The sequence below is a fragment of the Geotrypetes seraphini genome, chromosome 5, assembly GCF_902459505.1.
Source record: "Geotrypetes seraphini chromosome 5, aGeoSer1.1, whole genome shotgun sequence".
NCBI classification, from domain to species: Eukaryota; Metazoa; Chordata; class Amphibia; order Gymnophiona; family Dermophiidae; genus Geotrypetes; species Geotrypetes seraphini.
In genome coordinates, this window is record NC_047088.1 from 214,475,865 (window position 1) to 214,491,905 (window position 16,041).

At 40.6% G+C, this 16,041-nt stretch overlaps 1 protein-coding gene across 15 annotated transcripts in view; it reads left to right on the forward strand.

Moving 5' to 3' along the window:
• Nucleotides 1-2,380: 2,380 nt before the first annotated feature.
• Nucleotides 2,381-16,041, forward strand: part of BAZ2B (bromodomain adjacent to zinc finger domain 2B) — a 535,524-nt gene continuing 521,863 nt past the window's right edge. For 7 of the 15 annotated variants that reach the window (XM_033946171.1, XM_033946162.1, XM_033946166.1 and 4 more), the window contains exon 1: nt 2,383-2,888. The gene's annotated coding sequence lies outside the window, so the exon portion shown is untranslated. Of the gene's footprint in view, nt 2,889-16,041 lie in introns of all 15 variants that reach the window. The other 8 variants (XM_033946160.1, XM_033946168.1, XM_033946169.1 and 5 more) reach the window with 3 other exon arrangements.

Sequence of the window (16,041 nt, forward strand, 5' to 3'; positions counted from 1 at the left end):
GTATTAACTCAATGAACCTTTTTATTAGGCACTTGAAAGATTGGTTGCATTGTGCCTCATGATCAAATAGCAAGCAGCATTTCTTTAAAATTGTCCTTTCCAAGTGGACTAGAATGCAATGCTCAAGCTCCACATTTTAAATTGCTAATTGAAACCAAAATCAATACTCTGCTTTCTAGTCTTTTGTTTCACATTTGTAATAAGAGTAGCTTTGATCAATCACCTAGATGTTTCTGAAAAAGAAAAATATATTTGGAATATTTGTCTGTTTTGGATCTATTCTAAATGATGCTTTGCGAACAAGAAAAAAAAAAGATTGGTTACATTTACAGTAATTTAAACTCATACAAAAACAAAAGTTTAAAGATTTTGGTAAACAACATGAATGGTAAATTATTTACAGCAAAGCCATTAACTGGATTTTGTTTCAGAGATCCAGTGTCAGGTAGTCCAATATTACAGTATTTAAGAGCCCAGCCAGCGTTATTTTCATAGTTTTCTTATATATGTGACTATGGAGAAAAAAAACAACAATTTGATGATGGGGACCAGTATTTCCATACAGTTAAGTAACTATGCTGGTGTTTCAGCATTAATAAGAAGCCTGAGCTGTTGATGCCTATATAGTTATAAATGAAATATCTAATTGATTATACTCCTGCTCTGCATTTTTTTTTTGTTAGAAGAGTATTAGTAAATTTTGAGGTTATAGAAGAACTGCCCTAATCAAACATGTATAGAGCTTGGCCTCTGATTTAATTAAATATGGACTATTAACATATTATAAGAAAATCATTGTCCTTATTACAGTTATTAGGTAGTTAGTCAAATTATAGCTTCAAAGGAATGCAGAGCATGAACAACTCAGGATTAAATTATGTATTTGAACCTTAGGCCAGCTTTTACTGTTCAGACAGTTTTGCTGCTAAGAGAAAAATTGTGTGTCATTGAAATTAAATGCTCTTCTTGAGCTGGAAGGTTCCAGTTTTTAATGAAATTACTGAGTGCGGTGTAGTGAGATGATTAAAATCTGTATTCTGGGAATGTGGCACAGAAAAAAAAAATCAATAAATGCAAGCACAGCTTTGCTGCTGAATGTGAATCTTGGGACAGAAATAGATTAATACAAAAATAATAATTAAAAATCAGCACATTAATTTATTTATAATATCAGTCTCCCAAGGTATCATTTTTACTAATTTTTGGAATAATTTTAATTTGTAATGAAGAGGTTTCTTTTTCTGAGGTCCCTATTAGACAGGCAGTATATTTGCCCATCCCCCCGTGTTCCTGCATTGCAATCATTGTACTTGCACTTATTATGTTACAAATGACCGAGGTGAGGCTGACATTCTCATTGCATGCAAAAGATCTAGCCAGCCAAGCTTTTTTTTTTCTAATGAAGCAGCTTTGTGAAATCTCCTCATGTGTTAATAGTACTCAAGATTCTCCAATACAATTAAAATCACAGTCAGTCTGAAAAAGAAGCTACAAAAAAATAATTTTTTTTCTATAGATCAATAGTGAGTTACACATGTAAAGAAAATATGTATAAACATAAAATATATATGGTAGGCTAACCTAACAGAATCACTGACACAAATTATGTTATTAGCAAGAACAAAATCTTACACTACATTTTAGGATGTTAAAAATATTTGTTTTATAAAGAAACCAATAGCAGGCCACACATTTTGTTCTTAATAATATTCGTGGGTGAGTTTTATTTCTCTATTTCAAACAAGTCTTTCTTTGTTTAGTGTACTTTAACCCTGGCCTAACTTGACTCTACTCCAAAAAAGAAACCACGTGTAGAGTTTAAAGGGTTGGAACTGGGAGGTACCAGTCTTCTCCACTTTTACGAAATAGTATATGGATTGGTTTGGTAAGAAGCTGAAGGAGTTTTCATTTCCTGCTACGTTCTAAACAAAATGTCAGTAATCATAGCAGGCAAGGCAGATTGGAAAATAAAAAAAAATTCCAGCAGCCAGACTTGCATATCTAAACTTTAAACTCTAGGTTGTCGTCTTTTCCCACTGACATTTATATGTCGGAGGCCTTTCAGCACTGTACGTACAGCATGACCTGGATTTCTTCGGGGGGCAACTAAAAGAAGACATTATTATTGTTTTGTGTACTGTTTTGGTACAAAAATATCACACACACGGATTTTTATTCTTTGGCATATCGCTACGTCAAAACAGTAACAAACTACAAATTTACTTCCGCCACAGGATGCCTGTCGACTTATATTTCCTTTAATGCGTTCTTGATCATTAAAAAAAAAAAAAAATCAATCAGGAAAATACTATTTTTATTTTCATAAAACCTAGCTTTGTTTTTTTTTTAAAAAAGCAGCTGGGACACACATGAATGTAAGGGAACCGCCTTTGTAGGAAGAGTGGAAACTCCTTTCCCTGTTTCTTTTCGAGCTGATAGGTCATTTGTTACTTCAGTTAAAATGAAATAAACAATTCCTTTTTCCCCCTTGTTAACAGCAAGTTTCATTGTTAGAGAGCCTTGTTGGTTGACGTCACTTTTGGTTCATGAAGCCTTCGCCTTGGAGTGAAGCTGAATAAACCTTGAGAAGAATCTCCTTCAATCTGCTGTAAGGAACTAACGAGACACAGCGAGAGAGAGGCGGCCGGAGAGAGACACGCATTGAGCATTCCTAGCACAAATCCTCCCTCCTTCTTTCTGCCTTTTTTTTGTTTGTTTGTTTGTTTTATCTCCACCGCTCCTGAGGTTTAAGAAGAAGAAGAAAAAAAAAGCCCCCAAGTAAAAGCTTCCCACCCGCTTCTCCGAACCATCCAAAAACCTCGGCGGGCCTGGGGAGGGGAAAAAAGACATAAAAAAGGCAACGATTTGGGGCGACTTCCAGACTAAAGGTGAGCGAGAGAGAGCTGCTGCCCGTGTAGCGGGCGAGGGGGGGGGGGTGCTGTGCGGGTTTGAAGGGGGGAAGGAGCGGCGTCGGAGGGTAAGGGCGAAGCTATGCTTTGAAAGGGAAGGTGCCAGCTCCTGGGCGGCCGTTAGGATGCGGACTTCTGGGATTTTGATGTGAAGCCCGTCGGAGAGGGGGGGGAAGGGCCGGGAGGTCACCCTTCCTGGCAGGGCTGCGGGGGATTCGAGGCGCGGATGGCGGTTGAGGACAGTGCGGTTTGAAAGTTTCCTGGATGGCGGCGGCTGGAGGAGAGGTCAGCCCCGCGGCTCTGCTCCAGCCCCGCCGCTGCCACGGCCGCCTCCTCTTTGTATCCTGCTCACTGGCGTGATAGCTCCCGCTGCCGCCCCCCCCCCACTTCCCCCTCCTCCCCGCCCCCCCCCCTCCACTCCTTCCCCCTCCAACTGTCCATCTCGTGTTTGAAAATAACAAGGTTCAAACGTTACCCTCGGAATGTCAGCGCTTCCCGGCCCGAGAGAGGCAGTTCTTAAAAAAAAAACTCTTTGCCTCCTCGCTCCCTGCCCCCGTCTCGCTGGTCCGTCCCAGCTGCTGCTCCCGCCGTCTTGAGCCCTCTTTCCCGAAAAACAATATCTGTGCCCGAGGGACTTGTCTATGGCAGTGTGTGTGTACAGACAGAGTAACTGGAGCTTTCCTCGGTTAATATGTCTGACTCGTCAGAATGGCAACATCTCCCAGCTCTTCCCCACAGCGGCAGCGCTTCACCACAAAAGTGCGCATTTGTGCCTCCTCCAAAAGCCGATCGCTTCCCCCCCCCCCCCAGTCTAATTTTTATTTAGATATCGTTCCTAAAATGTCATAGAGTGAAGAGTAGCTATGCTGCTTGAAGCGCACTCTGCTCGCTCGCTCTCCCCCCCCCCCCCTCCTCCACTCCTTGGATTTGCGGCTTTCTTTTTTGCTCTTATCTTTTGTGTTGCTTCCTTATAAAGAGAAGCAGCTGCAGCCTGGCCGAGTTGTTGAAATTTATCCCTTTGTGTATATTACAATATCCTCCATTTTTCTGCCCTCTAAACAACAAGCCTCTCGCCATCTTGGCAAGTTTATTCCCAAGTCTTTTCTGTTTTGGGGATGAAATGTTGAGACCCTGCTAGGCTGAGGTTGAAAGTTTAGGCAACCTTACTGTATACAGAGACGGTGACGTCAGATAAAGTTTAAATGAAATTTTCTCAAAAAGTGGTTTTCCAGAGAGTTAAGCTCCAAGGTCAGATCAACTGAATTAGTTTATTTAAAAAAAAATATGTTTGCAGTTTTTTTTATGCAAACATACTTTTTATTAAGAATAAATGAATTCCTTTCCCTATGGGGTTTTGTAACAGGTGGAAATATAACTTGCAACGAAAAAACTAGAAGGACATTTGGGAGATTCCGTTTATTTTCTGATTTCTAGTATTCCTAGCTACTACTTATGTTTTATATGTCAATTTTTTTCATTGTTTCTGAAAATTAAGTTGGGTATACAATTTTTATTTTTGCATTGGATTACATTATCTCCCAGTCCTCCATAAGGTGAATACTTTCCTGTGAAAATTATGACTTTTTCTTTATAGGTGTGAATGCTGGTTGAACTTGTTTTGCATTGACTGTTCTATTGTAGAAAGTATGTGTAGATGTATACTTTGATTGTCCTTTAAATGCTGAATTTAGTAGTTGGTAAAATGTGCTTGGAATGCCGAGTCCAAAATTGCTGACAACAGCCATGGTAAAAGGGAAAACAATACGAGGTACTGTTAATTTTCCACAGATACTTTTTCCTATGTTAAAACTTCTGATCACATGACAAATCTTAATAAAACCACACAGTTCTTAAATGGGTACTGAAAACAGAATAAAAAAAGGAATTCTTTTGTACACTCATTCCATTAACTTGTGATTTTCTTGTCTCTGCATGTTTATTGTAAATGCCCATTTACAAAAAAACACTAGAAAAGAAGCTTCAATATAATCACCACACAAACTAGCTTCTATAAATGAGTGAAGATGTCCTCAAACAAAAGAGCTAACAAACACATTAAGGTCTCCTTTACGAAGGTGCGTTAGGGCCTTAACGCGTGGAATAGTATGCGTTAATCCCCGCGCACGCTAGCCACTACCGCCTCTTGAGCAGCCGGTAGTTTTTTGGCAAGTGCGCGCTAATCCATTGCGTGCGCTAAAAACACTAGCACACCTTCGTAAAGGGAGCCCTAAAAGTGGAGGAAAAATGACTTCAGCTGTTAGGCAACTGCCATATTAGCAACAAGCTTTAGCGGCAGACAAAAACCACCATCATAGGTCCTGAAAAAAAAACCAACTCTACTTAAAGCAAAAAGTTCATAAGGTAGAAGACTCGCTCACTAATCCACAGGAAAAACAAAAAAGGTTCATGTGAATTGTAAATCCAGCAGTTACTGTATAAAAATCACTTAGCTTCACATCAGTCTTCTCCAGTTGCCTCCAGGATTCTTCATGAGCCTTACATGACTTGTCAGAGATCACCCATCCGACAGGGAATTCCTGTTTCGTGTCAGCTGCATCAGGGAAAATTAACGGGAAGGAGTAAAACGCGGACCTCGTGGATCTAAACCCGCACGGCCTTAAAAATCTGAGGTCCGTGTCCGTGCCACTTGTAGTTTCTGTCTCTGACAGACCTCGAGATTTTAGCGCTGACGGATCCATTTCAGCATAGGGAGGGAAAAGTATTAGGATCCATCAGCGCTAAAATCTCATCGAGGTCTGTCAGAGCCAGAGACTAGTGCTGGAGCGGCAGAGCAGAAGCCAAGAGAGCGGGGACATAGGTTTCGGACGTGCGTTATGGAAAAAAAAGTCTCCAAACTCCAGCACTAGTCTCTGGCTCTGGCAGACCTCGATGAGATTTTAGCGCTGACGGATCCTAATACTTTTCCCTCCTTATGCTGAGACGGATCCATCAGCGCTAAAATCTCTTTGAGATCTGTCAGAGACAGAAACTACAAGTGGCACGAACACGGACCTCAGATTTTTAAGGCCGTGCGGGTTTAGATCCGCAAGGTCCATCAGGTCCGTGAGGTCCGCGTTTTACCCCTTGCCAAAATTAACTCCTGTTCCATGGCATCACAGGGGAGAATGGTGTTAAAAATCTCTTGGCTTGTGATGAATCCTGGAGGCAACTGGACTACTACTATTATTTCTATAGCGCTACCAGATTTACAATTCACATGAACTTTTTTTGTTTTTCTTGTGGATTTAGTCTTCTCAGTGATGTAGTAAGGGTAGGGTGGGGAGGCGGACCGCCTGGGATGCCATCTTCACAGGGGGCGCTGGCACCTCTCCTCCCCCCCCCTGTATACCTCTTTAAATGTTTGCCAGCTTGAGTAGTATCTTTTACTTGCTCCTTGTGCCGGTGTCAGCTCCCTTATGATGTCATTACCGGGTTGTGGGTCCAGGATGTGATAAGAACATAAGAATTGCCGCTGCTGGGTCAGACCAGTGGTCCATCGCGCCCAGAAGTCCGCTCATGCGGCAGCCCCCAGGTCGAAGACCTGTGCCCTAACCGAGACCAGCCCTACCTGCGCTTGTTCTGGTTCAGCAGGACCTTGTCCAACCTTGTCTTGAATCCCTAGAGCGTGTTTTCCCTTATAACAGACTCCGGGAGAGCATTCCAGTTCTCTACCACTCTCTGGGTGAAGATGTCAGAAGGGAGCCTACGCCGGGGTTGTCAGTGGGTGGAAAATGCTGCTCATACTGGTGAACATTTCAAGAGGTATGTGTGTGTGTGTGGGGGGGGGGGGGATGCTGAAGTGGCAGGGAAGAATTGGGGGCACCCAAGCAGCAGAGAAGAGTGGGGGATGGTGACCAAACATCAGGGAAGAGTGGAGGTGGGGAGAGGTGCACGATGCGGCAATGCCGGGCGCTAACTTCCCTCACTATGCCAATCCTCTCCACCTTATGGGCTTTTTGTTTGGATTAAGTGGAGTTTTTTTTTTGAGAACCTACGATGGGGTTTGGGGGGGCTGCTGCTAAAGCTTGTTGCTAATAAGGGGGTTGCCTAGTAGCTGAAGTCTTCTTTTTCTCCACTTTTAATGTGAGTGTTAGCTCTTATGGTTGAGGGCTTCACTAATTTATCGAATCTAGTTTGTGTGGTGGTTATATTGTAAATGCCCATCAACTGCATAGAACAAATACATAAAAATAATTATTTGTGTACCAGCATCCTATTTTGTTTCCTTAACTTAGTCATTCACCTAGTATGTTTGTGTGGATTTTATGAGAAACTTAACTTTTATATGAATAAATCTTCAGATTTACCTTCCTAGTTCTCTGTAATAAAGTGCTTTAATGCTAAGAGGAACTGAAGTTGTGCCAGTTGTATGAATCTTACATGGATGAAAATGTAAATAGTGGAAAGCACATAGAACAGATGGCTCTAAATTATACATCCAACAAAGACCTGAAGATTTGGCAGATTATAGATGGTGAACAAATGTGTATATTAATTACCATTTTCAAACTTCTTAAGTGTGTTTTCTGTCCTACCTTTTTTGTAAATAGTATACACATCATTACCACAGTACTATATTATCAATAAACTGTACTGCTCAAGAAAACCTGCTGAATGAGTATGCAGCAAAGATGCCACTGTCTAAATATCATTGGCCTTTTTGTAATACATTTGTAATGTTTTAAATATTCTAAAACAGGGTGCACTAAAGTCACAGCTACTTATTTCCAGAAATATGGCATACATTATTTGTATTGTCTTAAAACTGTGTATGCTGAATTGAAATCCACTTAGAAATGTTTGGTAGAGCAGAATATAAATTAAATAAATAATGAATGAATGAATGAATGTACTTATGAATACAAGGCCCTATTTGAACAAAATTGTATACCATTGTTTGTTTGTTTTTTCCATTGGGGAGACTTTAGGATTCTATTCAGCAAAGATATTTCTTTAGTAACACCAAAATCCCTTCAGGTTTACATTAAAATTTGTCATTAAAAGGAATTACAGTTCTTGGCAATTGTGAGATAGAGAAAGCAACTTTCACTGATCTTAAGGCTAGTGTGAATACTATTTTCAGTACTGTACTGGTGTTTTTCCAGATTCTAAACTTCCTTTCAGTGAATTCCTGTTAAGATGGACAGTCCTCTTATGTCTTTGAAAAGTCACTAAACTTACATACCAGTGATCCAATTAAAAAAATTGCTTCTATATCTGGTCCCTGGAGGTTCTAAGAGAAGGAATTAATTTTAGTGCGATATTAATTGCAATCAATAATACTAACATAAAGAGCACCTCATTGTGATACTAGACCTGTAAAAACAAATTGATTATCCAGATAAAATCTTCAGGAGACTAGAATGTGGTGATTATTTAATGTAGAATTACTTTGGGGGTATGTATGATAAGAAAATGAACTCTTCAAACAATATTTTATTTGGTAATAAGTAATTCTTTGTTTATACAGTTGTTTGAATGTTAAACCTAGAAAACTAAAATAGTGTCTATGAAAAAAAATGTAGTTTACTGTATTATAAACAGTAGTCTTGTTACCTATGTTATTTTTAGAAATGTTGACGTTTAAAATAGTTCTTTTAATATACCTTATCTTAGACTGATTATAAATTTTTATTTTTATTCTAAGTATGTAAATGTAAAGAGTAATGGAATTATTCAAATCCTTCCCTCCATTTTCCTGCCTTTCATTTCTTTGTTTGCATGTTTATTGTAGATTTGTATTGTAAAGGAGCAGATGTTTTGCCAAACATCCTGATGTGTTACTTTTTCTTATGGGAGTGCATAACTGTTCCTTCTGATGCATCGACTTGACAGCTGCTTGATTTCATGGGGCTGCTAAGAAGCTATTAGTGGTGTCATTGAATTGAAATAGAACAGTCACTCTCAGTTAGAACTGCAATTGTTAAATTTCTTTGTTGCTACCTTTTTTGTGCCAACACCTAAGATGTAGGATACCAGTTGTAAACTCAGACTTTATCTGATCCCTTTACATTATTGAAAAGATGTGTTAGAACTTGCATCATTTTATGCTCATATGACTTAGAAGTAGATGTGATTTAGAAAGTTAGGATAGTTTTTTATTTGAAATTCTTCATTTATATCTTGCTACCTAATAACAAAAATCTGTTTTAGGTATTATAGGATGTGTATTAGTAGTCTTCAGAAATTTAATTTCTGTCGTTAACTTGTCAGGCAAATTAGCCACCCTCAGATCTAAGGGCTCCTTTTACAAAGGTGCGCTAGTGTTTTTAACGCATGCACCAGATTAGCGCACAGGCCCTAGCACGTTAAGGCCCTAGCACGCCTTTGTAAAAGGAGCCCTAAGTGGAGGCATTTTGGTTAGTCATTCTTGGCATATAATATAGACAGGAAGGAAGGCCTTCTGAAATGTAAAGCCTTTAAAAATAATTAAATACCTAAGACGTTGCCCAGTTGAAAAGCTAAAACAATTCTGTTTCTGAGCTTGCACATGGTGCTGTCTGAAGAGTTCTAGACTGCACTGAAAAGAACCAAAGAAAGGCTTATCCTCCCTTTTGCTAAACCGCAATAGCAGTTATTAGTGCAGGGAGCCGCGCTGCTTCTGACGCTCACTTTCTTTTTTTTTTTTTTAATTGAAATTTCAATTACTTCACAAGAATCCTCTTGTTCAAGAAAAACAGAAAGAAAACATATATAAGAAATTACATCACTAATATTAATTAAAATATTAATTAACAAAAATAAGTTTAATCTTTCTCAGACCACTATTTCATAGGAACTCTATGAGCGTCAGGAGCAGCGCAGAGCATTCAGCGCAGCTCCTTTTGCTAATAACCACTGTCGTGGTTTAGTAAAAGCGGGGGGGGGGGGGGGGCGCTATTTTGTCTCTACGTTATTGTGTAAAGGAGAAGAGATCTGTCTGGAACTAGTGTAAAACAGATAATGTAAACATACAACCATCCTTCCTCCCTACCCTGTTCACTACATTTTCCTCCTATATAGAAATAAGTCAGCAAATAAGTTCCTATTATGGAACTAAATATATTTGTAATTGGATTTCAAGAGTCTGATGTATTTTTTGGTGAAAGTGTGTTTATGAGTAATAACTTAAGTTAGAAATAAGATTTGTCAATGATCATTAAGTATAGGATTGAAGTATATGTATAACTTTTACCCTATTAATGTTAGTTTTTGTAATTGGTTACGCCTGAGGGAATTCGGTGCAAAAACAGTACAAATAAACTATGCAGAATTTTTAAAACATTTTTTGCCAGATTCCCCATCATGATGATTGAAATCTGTTCTGGCGTTTCCAGCTTCCCCCGTTTGCTCTACCTTTAACTGCCAGCAAGATCCCTAATTTCCAAGTCTTTTCCTACATGCAATACTCTCATCTCTCATTCTTCCTCCTACCCTTCCTAGCTGACATTGTATCTCTCCCTCTACAACCACATACCATACTCACCTTGCTCTGCCCCCCCCAACATGCCTGTGGGCACAGTCTGCCCAGCAGCATTAGCTTCTCTGCTCACTTTCTTTCCCCCTTCCCACAGAGTTTGTGCAGCAAGAGAAGGAAAGGGAAATATATATTCCAGTGTTCTTGCACCACATTACTAGTAAAGACTGTCATCACTTGTTACTGCACAAAAAGCTTAAAATCATCAGTCCAGTTAATGGTTTTCTCTTGGAGCAGAGACATAGCCTAATGGTTAGAGGAGTGGGTTGGGAACAAAGATGGCTGGGTTCAAATTCCACTATGGTTCCTTGTGGCCTTGGGTAAGCCACTTAATTCTCCATTGCTTTGGAATTGCTGGATACAGTACTGGCTACTTGCCTGCTCAGGGCTTGCCAAGGAAACCATTGCATACATGTCTGGCAGCTCATATAAATCATTTGCTGCTTGTTGCTTAGGTGCAGGGGACCCACCATACTAATAGTTTTTGTGTCATAAATGATGTTCTGTATCTTTTTTTGGAGAGGCAATTTCCTTTTGTTCTTTAAGTTAATTTGGAAGTTACCTTTACTAGCTTAGTAGTGAAGAACCCTCATTTCCTTTGCATCTAGACTGCACAATCCTGACTATTGGATTGCCTACCATCTTTTCACCAGTATAATAGCTAATGCTCTGTTTTAAAATTCCAGTATTTTTCTACCTCCAGCAGATAATAGGTTGTTTAGCTGGTCATCCTGGTCTGGTATAGCTCCGAGCTCTGCAGACTGCCACACTGCTTAGTTGAGCCTAATAGTTTTATTCCCAGGTATCTGGTTCATGGACTGGATCTAGTTGAGGGTGAAGCTTGTTTCTGCAGTCCCAAGTTAATTGCTCATGGATGATTTAATTTGGTAAGGCTTGTGGCTTGGTTCCCATGGGGTCCTTGCTGTAGGGATTGTGGGTCCCCCTTCCCTCCCATCTGCCCTCCGCCACTTGTTAAAGGAATCCCCTTCCACCTCAAGGCTCCCTAAAAAACTACAGTTGGCTGGGTTGCAAGGGAATAAAGCAAATAAAAAATCCCCCACACCTCATATAGCTAGGCAGGAGAACAACAGGATCACCAGATTCCCGAGCTGTGGTTGGCCCTGGGTAGGTACCCAGATCTATGTGTGTTAGCCATGTGGCTAGGCATGCTGGCAGACCAGTGTTGCATGACCTGTGAAGCCAACAACAGCACATCTGCTGGCGGTCTTTACTACTTATGTACAGACCGTTTCCAACTATAGAAATAATCCCAGAAGGAGGGGGGATTTCCTAGACCCAACTGAGGCTACCCTTGCCACAGTATTGGTTCCCATGGTCTTAATGACTTTGACAGAAACAGCCATTTTAGGTCCTGTTTCAGTTTTTCTGTAACAGAATTTCTCTCAGGCCCCCACTGGAGCTTGGGAAATGGGTGTGATTGGTACTTCACCTTCCTTGGGCCCTGATGGTTAAGCAAGTGTTAGTGTCTGAGGCTAGCCCACACTGGGGCTCCGGAGTAATCTAAGGAAATACTTTTTTACAGAAAGGGTGGTAGATGCATGGAACAGTCTCCCAGAAGAGGTGGTGGAGATAGACTGTGTCTGAATTCAAAAGGGCCTGGGATAGGCACGTGGGATCTCTTGGAGAGAGAAAGAGACAATGGTTACTACGGATGGGCAGACTAGATGGGCCATTTGGCCTTTATCTGCCATCATATTTCTTTGGGAGCCAAATGATGCAGAAGTGACCACATTCCATTGGGAGTTCCCTTGACTGCTGGGTGTGCTAATGGGGAGGTAGGGAACCTCACAAACCCCCAGTCATCCCCTGACCCAGGTTCAAAGGTGAATTTCCATCCACAGGAGGAGAAAACTTACCCAGTTGTGCACTTTATTTTTCAGTTGGAAGAACTTTCCAACCAGCTGGTGGCCTTTTTCGGTTACCAGAATAAAGTTCTGGGGCTTTCCTTGGCAGGCCATGGGAACATTGCTCAGTTTTTGATCTGTTTGGCCATCTCTTCCCTCTTGGGTTTTGAATATAGTACTGATGTCCTCTTAGGAGCTCTTTTTGAGCTTCTGAGGTTGGTTTTAATCAAAGATTTCATTTCTGAAGATGGTCTTTTTGATAGTGATTGATTTGGCCAGACAAGTATTGCAGTTTTTGGACCTCTATCTCTCCTCGGAGGACTCTGTCTATTAGCATGGTCCAAGAGATCAGTTTTGAGAGCCAGGAGGCCCACAAACTGGACATCTGCAGAGTCCTGCTTTGCTACTTGAAGGAGATGAATGCTTTTTGGCTCTCTGATCATTTATTTGTTTTGTTCCTTGGCCCCCATAAGAACCAGGTAGCAAGACTGCCTATACTTGCATAAACAATCAAATCAAACAAGTGTCTTTGGGCTGAGATCATACTTGACTCTGGGCACAGGGAGATATCCTCTGAGCAGTCTCTCCAGAGGATATCTGCTAGGTGGCAACTTTGGTTTATTGCTTCAATCCTTTTGTGAATGTGAAGAATTAGAGTGTGCTAGTCAGTCTATTTGGACTTCTTGTCTTCCACTAATGAATTTGGCTTCTCAGTAGTCAGGATGGTGCAACCTGGATGTAAAGGAAAGTGACATTTATTTATTTATTCATTTTTATAGCCCGTCTTCCCCCAGGAGCCCAGAACGGGTTACAATAAAATAAAATTAGGTACTTAGAACTTCCCTAACTGTCCCAAAGGCTCACAATCTAGCTAAAGTACCTGAGAAAACAATTATTAAAGAATAAAGATATAACAAATGCTGGCACTGTCATCTTGAAATAGGGACACTGGATCGTCTGTTGTTCTATTGTCCTTTGAGACTCAACTTTTGGAAATCAATATGGGACAAATTAATTTGATTCTGGAAACATCGATTCCATTGTCCTATGATGTGGTAATCTGTGGGACATTGTTGAAAACTAAACTTCCATTAGACAAATTGAAAAGGCTTCTAATTATTATGATAGGCATTGCCATGCAAATGATTACCAAGAATTGGAAAAATTGGGAAAGGCTTAATTTTTCCTTTTGGTGGGAAACTTTATGTTTGTTATAGATATGAAAAAATGAATTCAGATATATTGGGTCATAATAAATTATTTAAAACAACATGGGGTCCATTAACAAATTTTGTTAACTCTGATTAGTTGTATAGTGCCTTATTTTCTATTTGATTTGCACACACATCCAGGGGGGGAAATATATTTTGTATTGTTGTTGATCGAATGTAAGTGCTGTTTATGATAATACTTGTATGAAAATTCTAATGCACTTTTGAACTTCACTTGAAAATTAATAAAGAATTATTAAAAAAAAAATTAAAATTATATAGTAGTTGCAGTGGTTGATAAGGCATGAATGTGGTTTGAGACCTTCCACTGCTTTGGAGTTTTCCCACAGAACACCAGCTATTATACTGGTGATGTCAGCTTTTGTACCTTCATTTGCTGGTAGGTGGAAAATACAACATAATAATCAGGATGGTGCACCCAAACTACAGAAAACAAAATTTAACAGATATGACTAAATTTCCCTTATAGCTGCTGGAGGTTCTCTGAGATATTTGCAAACTTTGTGTCACAGCCCAGTCTAGCCATTAGGTGTTGCTGCTCTGTGATAAAGGAAAATAAGGGGAGACAACTATCCTGTGCTATTAATGCAGCATCCCTACCTATGCTTGTCCTGAGGATCAGAAGCTGGGGTTGGGAATGTACCTAGTGTCTCTTCCACGGAGCTATCTGCGTGGTTGTTAAAGTATGAAGGTACTTTCTTAGGCAACTGAAAATTCTTGTGTTCAGATTTAGCCTCTCTTGTTTCATAGCTCAATATATAAATGTATATATTCTGATCAAGGGGCCTGTTTGCAGTTACCATGTGTTAATTGTAAACATAATGCACCATAACTGGGTGTCAGGTCAAAAGTGCGCCGCGACAAAGGCGCGCCCAGACAATTGAGCGCAGCGCGGAGGTGTGCGCCGCTCTAAATTACTGTTTTTAGGGCGCCGCGTTGTGGGGGGTGTGGTGGGTTGTAACCCCCCCACATTTTACTGAAAACTTAACTTTTTTCCCAGTTTTTAGGGAAAAAGTTCAGTTTACAGTAAAATGTGGAGGGTTACAACCCCCCAAACCCCCCATAATGCCGGCGCAATGTCTATTAAGTAAACTGGGGGGGTTCCCCAACAAAACCCCCCGTCGGAGCCCCTAAAAACTGTAATTTTGTGCGGTGCGCACCTCCGCACTGCGCTCAATTGTTGGCGCGCGCTTTTGTTTTTCGCGCCGTTGTCTATGAAACCCATAACTGCAAAGTCTGTGTTGTAACTTTTTTGTATGCGTGGTCAGCATATGCTTTGCAGTCCCTGCACAAGATAAGACATTTTGCACAAGAAATGCATGCACGGCCTGTTGCTTAAATATATATATATATATATATATATATATATATATATATATATATATATATATATACCTGATTCCCCCCACACACTCCCATGATGGTGATCCTCTGATGCTTATGGGGGTATTCCTGGTAGATTAGTTGGTGGGTACAGGAACCATCTCTGAATATGCCTGTCCTGTTGCCAGCCTGCACTCTAAATGGCAGTTTTGACACTTAGCAGTAGCGCTGTGAGGCTTTGAGCATGTCCCTCCATGGATACCTTTGTATCATGAGGTTTGGGGATAGAGATGAGCATTCTCACCTACCCCCTACTCCTGATCAACATGAGGACGATAGAATATTTTTGTAGTTAAGCAGCAGGCTCCTCAATACAAAAAAAGTAGGTTAATTGATTTGCAGTACAAAAACCCAAGGGATCAGTACAGTAGGGTGGGTGTAAGGGTACTTCTGTGCATGAAAGAGGAGCAGGTCATGCGGGTGATCATATCTGATCTCAAGATGGCCAAACAGACAGAAAGACAAGATGGCCAAACAGACAGCAAAAATCAGAAAGATGATTGCATGCATAGTGACAAGAATGGCCAGCAGTAAAAGAAAGATGATAGTGTCTTCTATTAAGCCTCTCTGGTGAGACCCCAGAGAACTGTGCATAATTCTGGAAACTGCACCTTCAAAAAGATATATGCAAGATAGAGTTAGTGTAGAGAGTGGTTACTAAAATGGTCAGTGGTCTTTATCATAAATACTATAAGAACATAAGAACATAAGCAATGCCTCTGCTGGGTCAGACCTGAGGTCCATCATGCCCAGCAGTCCGCTCACGCGGCGGCCCAACAGGTCCAGGACCTGTGCAGTAATCCTCTATTTATACCCCTCTATCCCCTTTTCCAGCAGGAAATTGTCCAATCCTTTCTTAAACCCCTGTACTGTACTCTGCCCTATTACTCCCTCTGGAAGCGCATTCCAGGTGTCCACCACTCGTTGGGTAAAGAAGAACTTCCTAGCATTCGTTTTAAATCTGTCCCCTTTCAACTTTTCCAAGTGTCCTCTTGTTCTTTTATTTTTTGAAAGTTTGAAGAATCTGTCCTTCTCTACTCTCTCTATGCCCTTCATGATCTTATAAGTCTCTATCATATCCCCTCTAAGTCTCCTCTTCTCCAGGGAAAAGAGACCCAGTTTCTCCAATCTCTCAGCGTATGAGAGGTTTTCCATCCCTTTTATCAAGCGTGTCGCTCTCCTCTGAACCCTCTCGA